The sequence below is a fragment of the Anas acuta genome, chromosome 13 (assembly GCF_963932015.1).
Source record: "Anas acuta chromosome 13, bAnaAcu1.1, whole genome shotgun sequence".
NCBI classification, from domain to species: domain Eukaryota; kingdom Metazoa; phylum Chordata; class Aves; order Anseriformes; family Anatidae; genus Anas; species Anas acuta.
The window spans coordinates 15,405,594-15,422,909 of record NC_088991.1 but is presented as its reverse complement, the minus strand read 5'-3'; the positions used below and the strand labels follow the sequence as shown (position 1 = coordinate 15,422,909).

The 17,316-nt window shown below is 39.4% G+C and overlaps 1 long non-coding RNA gene across 13 annotated transcripts in view; it reads left to right on the top strand.

Annotated features, from left to right (window-relative positions):
* LOC137863708 (uncharacterized) overlaps positions 1-16,841 on the top strand; it is a 315,617-nt gene extending 298,776 nt beyond the window's left edge. For 5 of the 13 annotated variants that reach the window (XR_011101053.1, XR_011101055.1, XR_011101054.1 and 2 more), the window contains 3 exons: positions 2,232-2,358; positions 6,823-9,483; positions 9,601-16,841. This is a non-coding gene — a long non-coding RNA (uncharacterized lncRNA). Of the gene's footprint in view, positions 1-2,231; positions 2,359-6,822; positions 9,484-9,597 lie in introns of all 13 variants that reach the window. The other 8 variants (XR_011101063.1, XR_011101062.1, XR_011101065.1 and 5 more) reach the window with 6 other exon arrangements.
* The last annotated feature ends 475 nt before the right edge of the window (positions 16,842-17,316 follow it).

Genomic DNA, 17,316 nt, shown 5'->3' with positions numbered 1-17,316 from the left:
AAACAGCTGCAACAAGATACTCATCAAATAGCTGAGCAGTTAGGTTAAAATGTTCATAGAACAGATAAAAGGTGGAAAATGGTTAATAACCAATATGAACAATGGCAAGCAGGGAGTCAAGTAGTGTATCATGTGTTTACGGGAAAGAAGCACAACTTGGGTTGTAAGTGGAATAGATCTGGTGCTAGCAAGGATAAAGTAATTCCTGCTGTTTACTAGTTCCAGTAAGTTCAGACAATATGAGGAAGTGTTGTCAATGCCAGTCAAAGGTTTGGAGAGGAGAAAAAAATAATCCATATGAAGAGTTGTATTAAATTTGCAGGATCACATAAAGAAGTGTTATCCAGTCACCAGATCCGGATCAACATAGAAACATTGATTTACCGTGGTGTGTAAGAATAGCTTTTCTAACTATTGTATCAGGCATAAATGTTCCCAAAATTGGGAATACAGTTGAACAGTGTTAGGCAGTTTCTGTTCTGCCTGCTCAGTCATGGCAGGGTCTGCATGCAGCATGCTCTTTCCTGCATTTTGCAGAATAAAGGCCAGGACAGGAAGGAGCAGAGCATCAGGAAAACTGCCCGAGATAGGCACATCCATCTCCATGCTGGATATATTCTTCTTTCCTAGGAGGCCAGCATTCAGCTAACAAGTGGTGTAGACATGCACTATTGTTCTTGTCACCTCTAATCATGCAGTGATCACCATCACACCAAATCCCTTCCTCCCATCTGCCTTTCTCTGGGTTATATGAAATACTCCCTCATCCCTCAGTGCAGCCTGAATGTCTCTCTGTCTCTCTGCTTTTTCCATCTCTGGCTCTTCCCAGCCTGTGCAAATAATCCATTGGCTTCAAATAGGAAAATTGCCTCATTGTGGTAGAGGGTCTCTAACTCATGACTTTTTCCTGTTAGAGAGCCTAGTTTCTTCTTCCATGAACTAGAATCCCCTGAGAAAAAGCAAGCTAAAAAAGTTTTCAGCAACCTTTTCTGTTTTGCCCTCCTGTTGCAGGTTGAAAATGAGAATAAAAGGGGAAATATATATATATATAAATAAAAAAAAAAAAAAGCAAAAGTTTTCAAAAAGAAAGGCTTGTCTAAAGTCCAAACGATCAGCTGGACAACTGGAGATAATGAGTCCACCTCTGCGCCCTCCTCTTGCAGGGTGGGGATTTTAAAACCTGTTTCTGCCAGAGGTGGTAAAAGACCTAAGTGATCTGTCTTGGCTCTGAGCATGGAGCCTTGGTGATGAGCTGAAAAGTGTGTTGCTCACGTTACAAACAAAGGCTTAGCAGAGGGCTGAGGTAAAACCAACCAGGACCCAACCTTCTAATCAGGCCCATGCTGTGAGCTCATGGTATTAATCCAGCAGACGGTGACATCAGGGCAGGAGGCCTGCATGACCCCAAGCCCGTCCAACAGTGGCTTACACTACCCAGTGCCACATATTCCGTTTAATAAACTCCATTGATATATTTAATAAAGACACCTCACACTGCCACAGTTTCATGTGTGACCTCTCTGTGGTTGCTACCAAAAACACAAAGCAAGAGAGTCAAGGATCATTAGCTGACAAGACAAAACTTCACCTTCCCTTGCTCTTCTTTTTTTTTTTTTGTCTGAATATCAACTGCTTGGAAGGCAGTGATTGCTTGTAATCCTAACTGTCTCCATTAGAGAAAGAACAGCTTTCTGTGAGAGCCTAGGAAAAAAATTACAACATAATTCCCAGCAGTTTGAGCAGCTCGCAGTGCTGGTCACTGTCATCAGATGCCTCATGCCCACACTCATATTCTACCCAGAGGCTGTGTTGATGGGTTCCTGAGGGGCTTCAGGGGTTGTCACCCCATCTCTTAGCCATTTGTGACAAGAAAGGAGCATTTGTAGACATCAGTGCCCTGAGGAAATCCATCAGCAAGCCCCAAGCACCTCTCTGAGGGCCCCTAGCCATGCTGCAAATGCCAGGGGACTTCAGCTTCTGGTAAAGGTTATCTGCCTCAGCAGGGAAAAAAAAAAAGATTTGTACCTCTGTAGGTTTTAAAACATGAAGATCAAAGGGTTGAACTTCCTGGATTTTCGGTTTTGGCAGTTTTGTTTGTTTGTTTTAATTTTTGTTGTTGTTGTTTGGGGAATGGGGAGGTGTTGGTTGGTGGGTCATTGTTTTTTTTTTTCCATTAGAAATAGTGTCAGTTGTCAAACAAAACTCCTGATTGATTTGTTTTTTACGTCTAGCTTTCAACATCCTCAAAGGCATCTAATTGTTCAGGACATACTGAGTATCTGCACTTACAGAAATCAAGCCTCAAGTGGAACTCCCCTGAAAGCAAGGCACCAGGAAGCCAAGATTAGTTTTCAGAAAGTAAGTGGTTTTCATTTTTCGGTTTCTCAAGGACTCTTTCAAGGGCCAAGCAGATGGCTGGGAGATCCACAGAATGGAAACCTGCAGTTCTAATGGGGACAGAAAAATGTGTGTAGAGGGGGTTGTTTGTTTGCAGTTTTTTTAGTTAAATCATCTCTGTGTTTGATAGCTATTTACGCTCTTTTGCAGCTAAAATGGTAGTGCATTTTTGTGGACTCTTCCTTTTCAACAAAGGACTGAGGAAATTGCCACACTAATTCTCTGAGCTTCCTAGCAGCTCTCAAGCATAACCAGAAGAGCAATTCCCAACTTTAAAATACAAAGGGAAACAAAAGAATAAAAGCACGCAGAGATCAGTTCAGAAAGGCCCTTGAAAACTTGAGGCAGTTATGGCTATGTTCCCATAGCATTTTGAGTGGATGCTTGGGCCTGTACTCAAGACCACACCAGCCTTAGCTGCCCTATGGGTCTTTCATGAGCATTTAGGATGGTGTTAAACTTTTTTGCAGCCAGAAGTGTCAGTCAGCCTGCTGTGCAACTGGATAGACTGCACCTAGGCCCTGGCAGTTTTGATGTGCATTGGAGGGGCTCTGTACTTCTACAAGACATGAGGACTGCAGGCAGGCAGAGCACATGGGGCAGCAGCCTGAGCCTAGTGCACACCATCTGGACCTAGCAAAATGCTTTGTTGCGTTAGAAAAATACTGCTAATCTTGCATCTGCATGTGGGGAAACTGAGTCATAGCATAGGGGTAATCCCTCTCCATCGGCAGGCCCAGGCATTCCCAGGGATCCTGTGCCCACCAAGCAAGCAGGGTCTTCTCTGGAGAAGTGCACGCACACACACCCTCTCTGTGTCTGTTTGCATGTATTTGCTGTATAGCTGTCCCACACATTTTCCTTGCTAGCCTGTCATAACCATTACTGAAATATGCTTATCTCATATATGCAAATAGCAGGATATTTATAAGGTTCTTTGAAATTTCCATAATTGTGCTGTAAAAAAAAAAAAAAAAAAACATCTCTTTGCTTATCTCACAAAGTGTTGTAACCACAATGTTACTTTTATTGAAATCCAAAAATCACTCAGCAAAATAAGAATAGTTAAAAAACTGACAGTTTTTTTATAGTTTTTGAAATGGAAGAAAAAGAAAGGGAGCAAACTGGGTTTTATTATTTTAAATTAGAAAGTTTAATGCTCACCAAAAAGGATATAAACTGTAAATGTATTTTAGCAGTTCCTAGAGAAAAAGGAAGAGGTTTTAATAATAACACTGTGTGCTCCTATATCATTTTCATTAGAAAAATCTCAGAGCACTTTCTGCTTATTAAAGAATGGAATGCCTCAGAACACTCTTGGGATATACTATAGAAAGGTATGGTAACAAATATAAATCCACATTATGCTCTATACTGTGATTACCTGGAACTTTCTTGCCACCTCGGGGATATACAGCTCCCTGCTATGGCTCAGCATTACCCTGCCCTTCTCAGTACAGCCTAGCCCAGCTGTGACTGCAGCTGGCTGCGGGCAGCAAATGCAATGCAAGGCACTTGTGTCTGATCATTTGGTGGGTGCTTGAGCAACACCTGGAAGGTATTTCCCAAGCTGAAGAAAAGAAATGTTCAACAGCAACAGGCCAAGCACCAAACTGTGCTTGTCATGGGCTCCTGCCACCTCATGTCCTGCCCTCAGGGGGCTCTGTGAGCTCTGTGGGGAGCTCTGAGATAACCCTCTGCCTCCTCTGGGGAATCCTGGCCTGGCCCTGGCCTCACATGCATAGTTTACTCACCAGGTGTAAGAGCTTTTCCAGGCAGTCTCTGACCATTCTCATCTTGAGAATGACCTGGAGAGGACAGGAAAATAAGATACTATCCTAAATTTAGCAAGAGTCATAAAATGTACACTGGAACAACAAAAGGAGGAAGAGAGGATGTAAAGGTAGAGGACATTCCCTGGACTGACGAAGAAAATAACGTTCAAAAATCCCTGGTGTTTAATTTCAGAAAATACAATAGGCTGACTGAGTGCCCAGAAGAGGAACAGCATGTTAACATATCTTAGATAAACAGGAGCCAAACTGTTAGCCTGACAGAAAAATGAGAAAACCCATCAATGCAATGGGGGAAAATAATAAATTAAAAAACAGATGGTTCAAAGATGTGATTGCATCTTCAGCTTCAGTGAGAGGGAAGAAGGGGAATACATATGTATTACAGGCAGGCCAGGAACACAAAAGCTGGAAAAATATACACGAAAAAAAGAGGCAGTCTCGTCATAATGAAGTTAATTAAAATAGCAGGACCTCAAGTTATTTTAGGTCCCAGTTGTAGAAACCCCAGAATTCCAAGCCCCATTCTTCATTAATACAAAAAGTTTCCTATTTCATCCATGCTCAGAAAAGAGACCTCTTCCTTTATGTGCTAGATAGTGAGTCAAGGCAGATGGGAATTATTCTGAGCTTGGAGAAAACAAAGAAGCACAAATTAATGGATTACTGGCAGAAAGGCAGTTTAAAGCACTTTGCCAAAGCACAGTTTAGTTCTACACTTATTGTTCATACATATTTTTTTCTGCGTTTCTGTTTAGATCAAAAATACATGACCAAGCAAAAACGCACATCTATCTTGTGTATAGGCTGGAGTGGGCATTAAAATAAACAAACAAACAAACAAACAAGTAAAATAAAAGCAGACAAAGAAATAAAAAAAAAGAACAGTTTAAAATGACTGGTGCAATCATTTGCACTCAGTACACAGAAAGCTTGCCAGCTTGATCTCATCCCACAAGTTCTGTGTGGGTATATATGCAGCTGTACCTCTGTCATACATATATACACCAATATACTACCGTTTTATATGAGGAAATGCACATTAGTTGCAGAGGGTCCTCACAGCCTTAGGCATCCTGGCCAGAGTCATTGTTTTATCAGAGTAAGTTTTGCCTTTGGCTTCAAAAGCGGCAGGGTTTCACTCGATTCCTTTCCAGCATTAAAACATAAAACCTGTAACTATACTTTCTCTGCCTAGGACTGTATTTCCACCACTTATGTGAGAAGTCTGGAAGTGGTTTAACTATGCAAATTAATCATGCATAAACAATTTCAGATATGATACCAATATTATTTCAGTCATAATTTGGCAAGATGATGGAGGCAGGAGCCCAAACTGTACTTGTGTTTGAATGTTGTTGATTCCTTTGTAACCCTTAACTCTCAAAACCTCAGTTTTATGTCCCTTGGGAACAGAGCCTCCCTGTGTTTAAGGGATTAGAAACAGAAGATGAGGAGATGTAGGTTCAGTTCTTGTTATATGACTTTCAACTGATTTCTTAACTTCCCGCCACCTATTTTTTTCCCTTGTGTAAAATTAGGATAATGACATTTCTTCATATGACAGCAGCTTAATGCATTTATGTCTAAAATACTTAGGTGAAAGGTGCCATAGATTGCAGAGATTATTGTTTATTATCACAACTGTTATTACTGATATTTCTGAGTTTCACTCAGGTATATAAGGGCAAAATATTATGAACATTTTGCCTTATTTTGAACTTAACACCAATTTTATTCTGAACTAATTCCTTTGAATAGAATTGTTTCTGAACTACATCAACTGGGGACCAGCTGCTGACCCCAAGTGTTTAAAAACTACAGATAATCATGGATGAAAAGAGACAAAAATACATTTTATCTAAGAAGTATCTACGGTTGTGATAGAGTCTGAAATTAAAGTATAATCCAGAGAGAGGGGGGAGAGAGAGTATTCTTTAATTAAAATCAGCTACCTCAAAAGATGGATATTCTCAGGAGTGAAATTTGCACTGTGCTGAAGGCTTTCCTCTTAAACCCTTGATGATGCAAGGAAAAAGTATTCTCAAGGAGAAATATTGGCATTAGCTGATAGCCACTTGCCACTGCACAATACAGCAAAATTTGCAGAGGAAAAATATGTGGACAATAGAACGGAAACATGAACAAAATAGGAAGCTATCTGAAACACAAACCCATGATTATCCAGCAACAAATGAATAGTTTGGCAAGGAAAGAGACATAAGATAGGGACTCAGAGATAGAGAAAGAAAAATTAAACCAGAAGTAGCAGAGATCAATGAAAACAATCAGTACTTTCTGCCAGAAGATATGTTAAAAAGACTGAAACTGAGGTTTTAGATAACTTGTTCAAAATGATGCATTGTCCCACCCACCATCTCCATAGCAATTAATGGTCCTAGCCAAGGACAAATTATGGTTAAAAGAGTGGAGATTTTATGGACTCCCAGTGACAGGCCATAGGTGAAAGGCACGATATCCATTTGGGATAGTTCTGGGGCTCATAGTGATAATGCCTTCCTCACCTTTGGAGACAGATTGCTTCTGGCAACATAGGAACAACAGAGCACACACTTGAGGGGAGTACTCTGACGAGTATTTCATAGCGAATCTTGTTCTGTTCCCATTTTAGTTACCATCACAGATGGCTTCCTGCAATACAAAGAAGGCTCCTGGCAAGGCAGTTTGCTGGATAACATTCGAATTGGATGTGATGGAAGTATAACCTTACAGAAACACTCATTCACCAGCATTTATTTCATTGTGTTCAGTAGCTACTTTTGCACTGGCACTGCTTTCCTCATTCTGCACTCACATACTAATTTCTCTTGCATGAATCTTGTCTAACAGTTGTCTGCAACTGGGTGGTCTCTGTGAGAAGTGGTAATGCTGCAGTTAGCGAGGAAAAATGTTGTTATATATATATTATTTTTTATTTTATTTTTTTCTGGTTGAGTGGAGGAGCTGCTGCAATGGGATCAGGGGCTCTCTGGCTATGTCTGCAGGAGGCATGGGCAATGGCGTGGGCAGCAGCAGAGGACCCTCCCTGTGCTCTGGGCACCTTATTGCTAGGGAGAGGATGCACACAGCTTCATTTCCTATAAATCCCTTGCATTTATGCTGTGTGGGATGCAAATGTTTTTCTAGAAAGAGCCTAAAATCAAATTGTTTGTATAATATTGGCCACACAATATTGCAGCTAAGTAGAATGAGATGCATAGCAGGGGACTTCTTAATGCATCAGATTTGAAAATATATGTAAGTCTTGGCCTAGTCCAGGTTCCCAAAAAGTCATTGTGGATTCAGGATGAGTTGCAGTTCAAGCAGAGGGGCTGGCCAGTCATTAAAGTACTTCATTCAGGTACTCTGGCTCCTTCTCCCAGACCTTTGAAGGTATTTTAATATCCATAGCACTTTAAGTGTCTTGACCAAACTTGTCTTTAGTTGCCAGCATCTCTTGAAAGGAAAAAAGAATTTGTGGCAGTAAAAGAGCATGGCCTTCCTGGTGATATTTTCTTACATTGGAAACTGGTGTATGATAATGAGCTGAGTTGCAAGTCTCGGAGTTACAGTTTTTCATAGCAGCTCTCATCACTCCTCGTTTGCCCAGTTCTGCCGGTCTTGCTTGCACAGATACCATAGTCCTGTGGAGCACCCTTGAGCATGCAAGATGGCTGTTTCATGGAGAAGATAAGTTCTGAAAGTCCAGTGATGGTTGTACATGCTGGCGAGCAATATTCACATATTAACAGATTTCCACTTAAACTGGCAAATAGGAATGTCTATGTTAGAAATGCTGTGTGAAAGCTAAGGCAACAAAAGTCAAAATGTGCATATGAGAATATGTGGTACACACAGTATATGTCACAATGTTTACCATCACTTCAAAACATGCACCCACCCACATTTCTTCACTAGCAGTATCCTGGAACTTCTCCAATTGGGATTAGCTATATGCAGCAAAAGTCAATTAAAATCAGCCATTATTGTACAGATCATGAGATCCATAGTGCAAGATACCATGCTCATCCCAGATGCTCATTAATAGCAGTGTGTTGCAAACAAGTCCGGGACAATTGCATGGGTTTTGTATAGTTTTCTGATTGCCTTATTTGCTCAGTTAGCATACAGCATTTTCAAATGGGTTGGATTAAAATTTTTAGCAAATAGCAAATTCCCCAGAAACACAGTCTGTTGCATCCTGGAACTAATGCAAATGTAGGTCAGAGTCAGTAAATTGGTTTAGCTAATGAAAACAGAGAGGGGCAGAAAGATTTGGGGAAAGAGGAATTACGTCCACCTTGCTTGCTGGAGGAAGACCTGTTAGTGCTAGCTCACTCAGCTTCTTTTAACAAGGGGCCTGCTGCTGTACAAGACATGGTGACTCATCTCTGCATCATATTTGTCCTACATTTTTAGTTTGTACAGCAACCACCTGCTAAAAGAGTGGTGTGCTTGTTTGGGCTCCCTCAATCTCTTGTGAAGCTCTTCCATGTAGTTAAGAAAATGTGATTTTTATGGGAGGTAAGGTGTGTAGGCTTGTGTACAGGAGATCACATAACTGTACTACTCTAAGAGTCCAGTTCATGCCACACTTTTATTTAAAATGGTATTTACTGGCCCAGTTCAGAGTAACCTGCACAAAAATGTCCTTGAGCTGAGATCATTCTCCAGTGTGGGTGGAGACTTTGGTCCTTCAGGGAGAGCCAAACACAAGCATGTATCTCACAGCCCCCTGGTAACGGCTCACCAGAATTACAGACCAGCAGTGATTCTAGCCCATGGAAGATCACAAACAGCTTTTGTATTGAAAATAATAATAATAATAATAATAATAACAACATGAAACAAAGGTATTTGTTTTAGAAAAAGTTTTCCCCAACCGTACATGTACACATGACACTCATTTTTAGGGCTTATTTATAAAAAACAATAATAATCTGTAATAAGCACAATTTTATTTACAATTAGCAGGAATAAGTTGCTTGCTTTAATGCCAATGCTAGTAGCAATGGAAGTGTACTTCTTTTTTTCTTCTTATACTGCCTTTTTACATTTAGTTTCAAGGTGAGATCAGTATCTGGAACCATGATGCAATTTATGCTGTTATCATTTCATGAACTTCAGCAAATCTGCTCCTGATAATGTATTATAATAATACTGATGATCAGAACTGGATTTGAAAATTCATGAAGACTGACGTCAACTGCCACTGTCTGACCAGATCAGAAAATGAAAACAACGGTTACTGGCATCTATTGTCAGAGGAGCTCCAACTCAATTTTGCGCACAGGTATGGACTGTAAAAATTACGTGCCTACTCGTTTCATATACACACTAAATTTCTGAAGATTTTGAGGCTTATATCCTGATCTCTGTTATATTTCTTCCCTTTTGATTGTTCCAGCAGTACCCCTTTAAAAGAAGCTTCCCTACTTTAAAGCCAAATGCACTCCTCCCTGCTGTGATGGATTCCTTCTTTTTCCTTCCTAATTGGAGCCATTTCATCAGATCGAATTTTGACAAAGATAGTAATTGTCATCCAATTTTAAGGCAATGACAAGATCAATATGAATTCTCAAATGACAAGTATTATTACTGGCCGAACACAAAGAAACAAAGAAAATGAAAAATCCATGTTCTAGAGATCAAAACAGTTTGATGCACATGCTTGCCTTGATCCACGTGTGTGTGAATCCTGTTGACAACAATAGACACTGTGCATGTGGATGGATGGGGTAGAACAGATGGCCTTTGCCAGTCAAATAGCGAATGAAAACGAGCACCCAGTGCTTTAGTACATTGCAGTTTCAGTAATGTGGGAGTCAATTAACTTACCACCAAATAGGCTTGCGGGGAAAATTACCCACAGCCCCATCTCAGAGAATTCTGCTTCTCCTTAGCATTTTGTACTCCTTCAGCTTCCTGAATATCAGAAGTAAATACTCAAGAAAATCACAGTTCTTTAAGGTGAATATATTCAATATATATTTATGGAGGCAGAAGTACTTGTTTATTTTTATAACATTGTTTACGTGAGATGATTTGATTAGTTAATGGCCCAAAGAGTTCAGATAGGACTCAGTTAAGGATCTAAAATGTGCTGCAGCATCTTTAGATATTTTCCCACGGTAGTGGTTTTGGGACAGATTCTGGCATTTATGCATAATTGTTGCCAGATACTGTCATTTTATTTACCCTGGAACAAGAAACTTCTCCAAGGCATTTGACCCTCAGAGCTCAGCTCTTGTTCCACATTTTCTACTCAGTGTGCATTCAAGTTACCTCCGTAGGGCTGCTATACATGCATTCATCTCTCTAGTAAACCAGACTTTCTGCTTTCCCACCCCCAAAACATTAAATCAAAGGAAATAGACACTTTTCTTTTCTTTTGCAGTATTTATATTCAAAATACAGTTTAACTGGGGAAAGGGATTTTGGCAAAATAATACATGACTGTCGTACTAATTGGCAGCTGCAATGATAACAACCATGACAAGTTTTAACTCTGTCCAGTTCAACCCAGCCAAGTCATTAAAGGTTTCCAAGCAGAGGATTGTGTTATGAAGCCTAATAGACGCTGGTAGCTACATCGGCATCCCTGGATTGCTAAACACATTTTTAACCACCAAATGCAGGTTCAGTAGGATTTTGATCCATGGAGGAAGGTCTTAGCCAAGCACTGAAAAGATGTTCGTTAGCCTCCAAAATATAAATAAAATATTTACAAAGAGAATAATTGACTTTTGATGTTTACTTCAGGCTATGGTTAAGCAGGCAGTGTCTGTACTAAGCAATGCAGTGACCACCTGCCACAAATGCTGTGATATTTGACAGATCCCTTTCTGCCAAGAACTATAATTCCTATTTAAATCTAAATAGAGGAGCCATGAATGCAGATTTCTCATCACAAAGACGCTGATGTTAATCCCCAGTACAGAAAAATAAGAAAAGCCAGAACGTTTTATTGGATTTTATATGGAAGATAATTAAACAGTATTTCTTCTTTACTTGTTATACAGCATACCATCAACATTCCTGCTGAAATTTGTTTATAAAAAAAAAAAAAGCCAGAAACTTTTATTCCATTTATATGTAAAAAAAAAAAAAATAACAATTTGTATATTTGCACTTACATTAGAATAACAAAAAGCAGGTAAACAAAAATGACCAAAGAATGATACAACCAAATAGGAAAAAAAAATTAGGAAGATGCAACACTGTTCTATAGTTTTATATTCTAAGCATGCCAACAAAATAAATGTTTATGTGCATGTGTATGTATCATATATATTCAAGTACCAAGTAGTACTGAAAAGCTAATCTCCCAGAAGTTAGGAAATGCTAGAATTACATGTTCTTGCACACCTTTCATTTGGCCTTTTTGCTTGTATACACACAGACGTATGCTATTTTTTTCACATACACATCACACAAAATGGTGCAGTGTAGGCAGAAAATTGGCTGGCAGTATGATGTAATCTCTGAAAGAGCTGCTTTGCAGAAGCCCGTTTCTTTTTTGCCCACAACCCAGTTTGGTATTTTGGATGTACCCAAGGAAGTTATCTTAGCATGTTTCCCAGCAGGTGGGTGCTGCCAATCTGAGTCTGTAAGAGTGTGTGTCTAAGTGTGCATTTAAAGCGGGCTTATTAATAGAGGGGAGGCGGGGGGCGGGGGGAGCTGTATCCAAGGTTGCATCCTCGGCATTTAAAAATGTTTCAGTTCAGCCTGTGCTGCCATTTACTGCATTATGTGATGCATGTGGATTTTCCAAACAAAAGATGTTTATGAGGAGAGTATATTTTAAGATCCTTTTCATGACTCCACAGACCCCTCTCCAAGCAGATGGCCTGACAGTTGCATGAAAACTATTCAGAAGCCAAAAGTAGCATTTAAAATTCTTTTAAAAAGACGGTTTGTTCTCCATACACATCTACAGTGTAAGCAGGTACTAACTCCGCAGCAGCATCTTCCAGCATATTCCAGCTCTGACAGCACAAGCGGAAGACTCACAGGCTGTGAGGTGTGCAGCCTCCCACAGCACCAGCAGCACGGCACAGGACTGCCATGTCACCTCAGCACCCCGATCCGCTCCCTCTGAGGCTACTTTCAGCGCTGGTTCTTGTGAAGGGGGCCATTAAAATCCAGACTCCACTCACTGGTAACTTGGAGTAATACTGGAGGTACAAGAGTTTCTCTTTTACACTCAAATTAGGTTATAGCCACAATGAAAATGTTTACGTAGCATTTACAAGTGCATAGAAACAAGCAGGACTAGTGAAGAACTTTCCAAGGACATGAATATATTTAATTCCATTCATTCATAGTCAGCCTTGACTGTTACCTAGCTGTAGTTGAAGTTCATTGGGGAAAATAACCAGCTGAGATCAAAATAACTAAACTTGAGCCACTTGACCATTACTAGGTTTATGCATTCTGGAAGAAATCTGTTGGCAGTGACTTCACAGAGATGCATTTACTGACTCTTTTAATTGCCTTCTACTGAACCTCCTGCTTGAAGGAAGAGCACTCCCATATCATACACTTGATAAATAAGTAATACCATCCCTCTGGAGAGAAAAATTCCATTTCTAACTAATCTAATCACAAGGACAAGGACTAACCATCCTTGGGGTTTGGGGCGATTGTTTGTATTTGCTTTTCCTTAGCCTAAGTAACTGAGTCTTATTGTTTGTAACATCTAATTCATTTAGAAATATTTCTGAAAATTTTGCCTAATAGTCTGCAGCAGAGAGTTGCAGAGTTGTTTATAAACTGCACAAATGTTTGCAGAATTTTTCCTTCACCTTTCCATGCATATTTGCTCTTGAGAGAAAACAGAATAAATAGCCTCATCTCTCTGCTTCTGTTATATCATCTTTCACTCTTGTGTTTTGCAAACTAAACAATGCTAGTCTTTTTAATCACCTTTTAGATGGAAGCCTCTTTCCTCATGTGTTTAATCATCTTTTGCTGCACTTTTTTACTGCAGAGGTAACTACATATGAGCATATTCACCCCCAGAGCACTCAGTAAGTCTACTAAAATCAAGTTTTAAGGCTTAGCAGAGGTTTTTGTCTTTGCTCCTCAAACAATCCCTGTTCATCTCATTCTAAAATCACTTTAAGAAACAGAGATCCCCAGTGTAGGTGCAGAGAAGTGGAAGTTAAGAAGTGAGGAACAGGACAGAGAGGGCTGGAAGACTTCATCGGGCATTCAGCAGTGTGGCCACCAGTCCTGACTGGCTGCAGAAGTGAAGGCAGAGAGAGACTGGGACTGGGTAAGAAATGGTGAAAAGCCTCAAGAAACAACACACTCTCCAGGTGGGATTAGCATCCTCATGAGGGTACAGTCATGGCAGTTGTTACTTCTCTTTTGGCCAGACTCTTCTGTCTTCTGTCCTACAGATTTTCTTTCATCGCTTTCTGCATCTGGAATGCTGTGTGTGTTTCAAAGGCTAAAACTTTTGCAGGGAGAAGCCAGTATATTTGTCCTTTAAAGGGGATGGTCAAGGTGTATGCAGATTATCTGAGGATCAAGCTCAAAAATGTTTTATGTTGGATTCCTGTCATCTAATTTTAGCCTTCTGAAGCTTTATCATCTAATTCAAACTTGTTGCTTAATGTTCTCATGCAGTCAGTAGAGAGAGGAGTTGGTTCATCCTGTCATAAAACAGGGGTATGTGATAAGAGGAATGGCTCTGAAAGTACCTCTCTTTCCTTTGGCAGATTGGAAGATTGTTTAGGTGTTGAGGTAAGTGATTCCCTTTATGGGCTGTAGTGCTGCATAACTAAAAAAATTCAGAAGTATATGCTCACAGTCCCAAACAATTTTGGTGTGAGGACAAAAGAGCTCTGGGGCACTGGAGGCTCTTTCAGACTCAGGCTTCCTTACAGGAGTGGCTGGAAAGAGCAAATAGGGGTAGTGCAGTTACCGACCTATTGCAAAATATGCTACACCAATCAGTAATTAGATTTACATTTACACTGGTGGTATATGGTTATTAACATATGTGATATACAAATTGGGGCTTGGGGCTGAGGAGAGGGTGAGACTTTTTTTTTTTTTCCCCTCAGCTAGTTATAACTTCTCTCTCTAAAGCTCTTAAAAAAATAGTTAAGGCACTGAACTTTCCTTTCGGTCTTAAACTTGATTCAAATATATCTTGTCCTTGGAAAGTTCTTTGTTAATCTTGTTTGTATTTTTTTTTAAGTGCTATGCAAACATTTTCATTGTGGATTAATGTGCTATTTCAAAGCAATTGCAGTTGAGATTTTAAGATTGTTGTTAATTCAGAGGAGGAAACTTCTGTTACTATTCCGGTTCTTTGGAAACTATTTCATTCAGTGCCCTTTCTGAAGCTTTGCACTAGAGTGCTAAATGAATACTATAAAAGGCCATATTAAAGAGGATTGTATATAGTTGACCAGGGTTCATACCAGGGACTCGTTTTAGATAGTGTCTTACATTGAAAATACGATTCCTCAATTATAGCTCCTATTGCAAAAATGAAATTACCTTGAATGCTTGGTCTAGTAGGCTTATTTCTGAGAATACAATAGTAAGTGGTCAAATTCCTCCTCACAGTAAAGCATATCTGATTTTTAAAAATGAAATAGAGAGAGAGAGATGTGAAAAGCAAAGTCAGTCACAGTAGGCATCAGATCAGCAAAAGGACAGCTTACACAAAGACTCTTTCCATTTGAGTAGCCCCAATAATTCCAGGATATTCTGAATGCTTCAAGTAGGAGTGTCTAAACTGCCTAATGTTCTGCCAACTGATTCAAGACACTGCAAAGAGGGTCAGTAGGCCAAAGCGAATATGCAGAAGCTCTTAAACACATTCACACTATTCACAGACAGTAATCAAAGTGATTTGCAAATACATCTTCTTAGAAAAATATAACATCTTCGAGATCACAATCATAAAAAATAATTGATACAATTAGGGGACTGTTGCTGCATTTGGTGTGGCTGCAGCAATTTACATTTAATACATTTTAAAACTTTTTTTTGTTTTGTTATTTTCACAAGTCATAACATACATCTGATGCTTTAGGTGTGACTTCAAAGTGCATTGGATCTGACCGTGTGACTTTTCTTAGGACACACCAGGCCTTGGCCAGACGGCTCTGGCTGGCAATACTGGCAGGTTGGTCTTGGCATTTATTTTGTTGAGTGCCTACTGCTAATGAATATGCACACAACCTCAAGGCTACCTACTGCGGTGTTCCTAAACAATCTGCTTTTCTAATTCCAGGATTACAGCGCTTAAAGGCACATAAGGATGATGAACATGTGGAAAGGATCTTATGTCCTTACATCCACAGGGAGTTTTGTGCCTCTGTCCTGTTGGCATTAGTCATGTAAACCTCTTGTTCATCTACTTTGGGAAGACTGATTTGTTCAGCCTTTGGTGTTTTCAGCTGTTTTTGATGTGCTAGCTGAACTAACTCAATGATTGCTTGTGTGTATGAGAATTAATTATAAATTTTGACTTTATAAAGCAGTCTCGTGGACTCATGCTTCATTAGTAATCTGATCAGTTAGTCACTGCAATGCAAACTGGCATCATTAGCACTGCAGATACTATAGCCAGAAGGCAGTGGATATTTGTGTGGTACACAAGATGCAGAGTTTCACTAGTTCCTTGCACTGAATTCATAACATCTGCCCCTTACCAGGGTAGCAAGTGATGAGATGATAGAGCACAAGACTAGACATTGAGTACCCTACTGAAAACTTGATTTATGACAAAGAATCTGTCGCTTTACTTTACTGGGGAAAGCAAACTACGTGGACTGCAGTGGTCTGCTTGCTGGGTGTACACCTTGAGACTCCTGTGCACTCACTTTTTCAGAGCCATAATAAAACATTCCAAAAGCTGTTGTTGAAAAGCATAACCCAAAAGTGAAGTAGTTATTTTCTTTTTTTTTAACCACTCTCTTTCTTACCTTATGTGTAAAATAATTAAAATGATTCTTAGGAATGCACAAAGCACTTTGAGACCCTGACCCACCACCTGCAGGAATCTTATTGTTTGCTAGAAAAGAATCATTTTTGTTTTCAAAAAAAAAAAAAAGATGACAAAGAAACATTTCTTTCCTGTATGGATTAGTAAAAAGGATTAGACAGGCTGTAATCTTGGTCAGTCTGACTTCTACAATTATGGAAAATTACAAAGATTGATGTTCATTGCAATTTATCTTATTGCATAAATTTGTACAGGATGAATCTTCTCTTTTGAAATACATATTTCCTAAAACTAGCTTATATATAAAGTGATTTCTTTTTCTTTCTTTACCCCATCAGATTGACAATAGACTATGTAGGAAAGTGCTGAAGAACACAAAAAGAAGAAGTTGGAGCAATTCTAATTGTCATGGCAATATCCTAGATTTTTCAAGAAGTTCGGTTCTGTTTAGCTAGTCACTTTAATTTTCCTTCACTAACTTGTCTCCATTCTCTGCCACAATGATAATTCTTTATATGACTGTCAGCCCTTTGCATTGTGACAGCTTAAATTAATGTTTTGATATTTCTCTCTTTGTAAGAATACAACAAAGAAGACAACTGCCAAGGATAGGACAGAAACTGTATGAATGTAAAACAGACGTTGTGCACCAATAAAGCCAGAAGGAATAATTTTCACTTTACTGCCTTGTTAATAAGCTTTTGCAACAACTAATCCTGAAGACCTGGTTCTGTAGTCTTGTGTGGCCCTTCTGCTTCATCTGGATTGCACTAAAGTTCTTTCTGGAGACCTTGGATACTTCTGGAAATACTTCAGCCCATTTAGGTCAGGGAGGTTTAATACCTAAAGCAGGCTGATTTAGCCTCTAGTGCTATACTAACAATATGTGTAAGCTTTGGTGGATTAGCCTGTTTTACAATCATAATCATAATAGCACTCATTCACAGATGAAATATTTTGCAAACTAATGTATGCACATCTCATTTTTACATACCACCTCTCTAAATGTTAAGAGGATCAATAATATGAATTCCAAAAGGAAGATGCAGGAGAAGATGGAAGGATTTGGTTTTGCACTTACAAAAGAAGTGGTGGAAAGGAATTACCTTAAGATGTTGTTGAGGTTTACACCATCATTCCTGTTCTTAACAT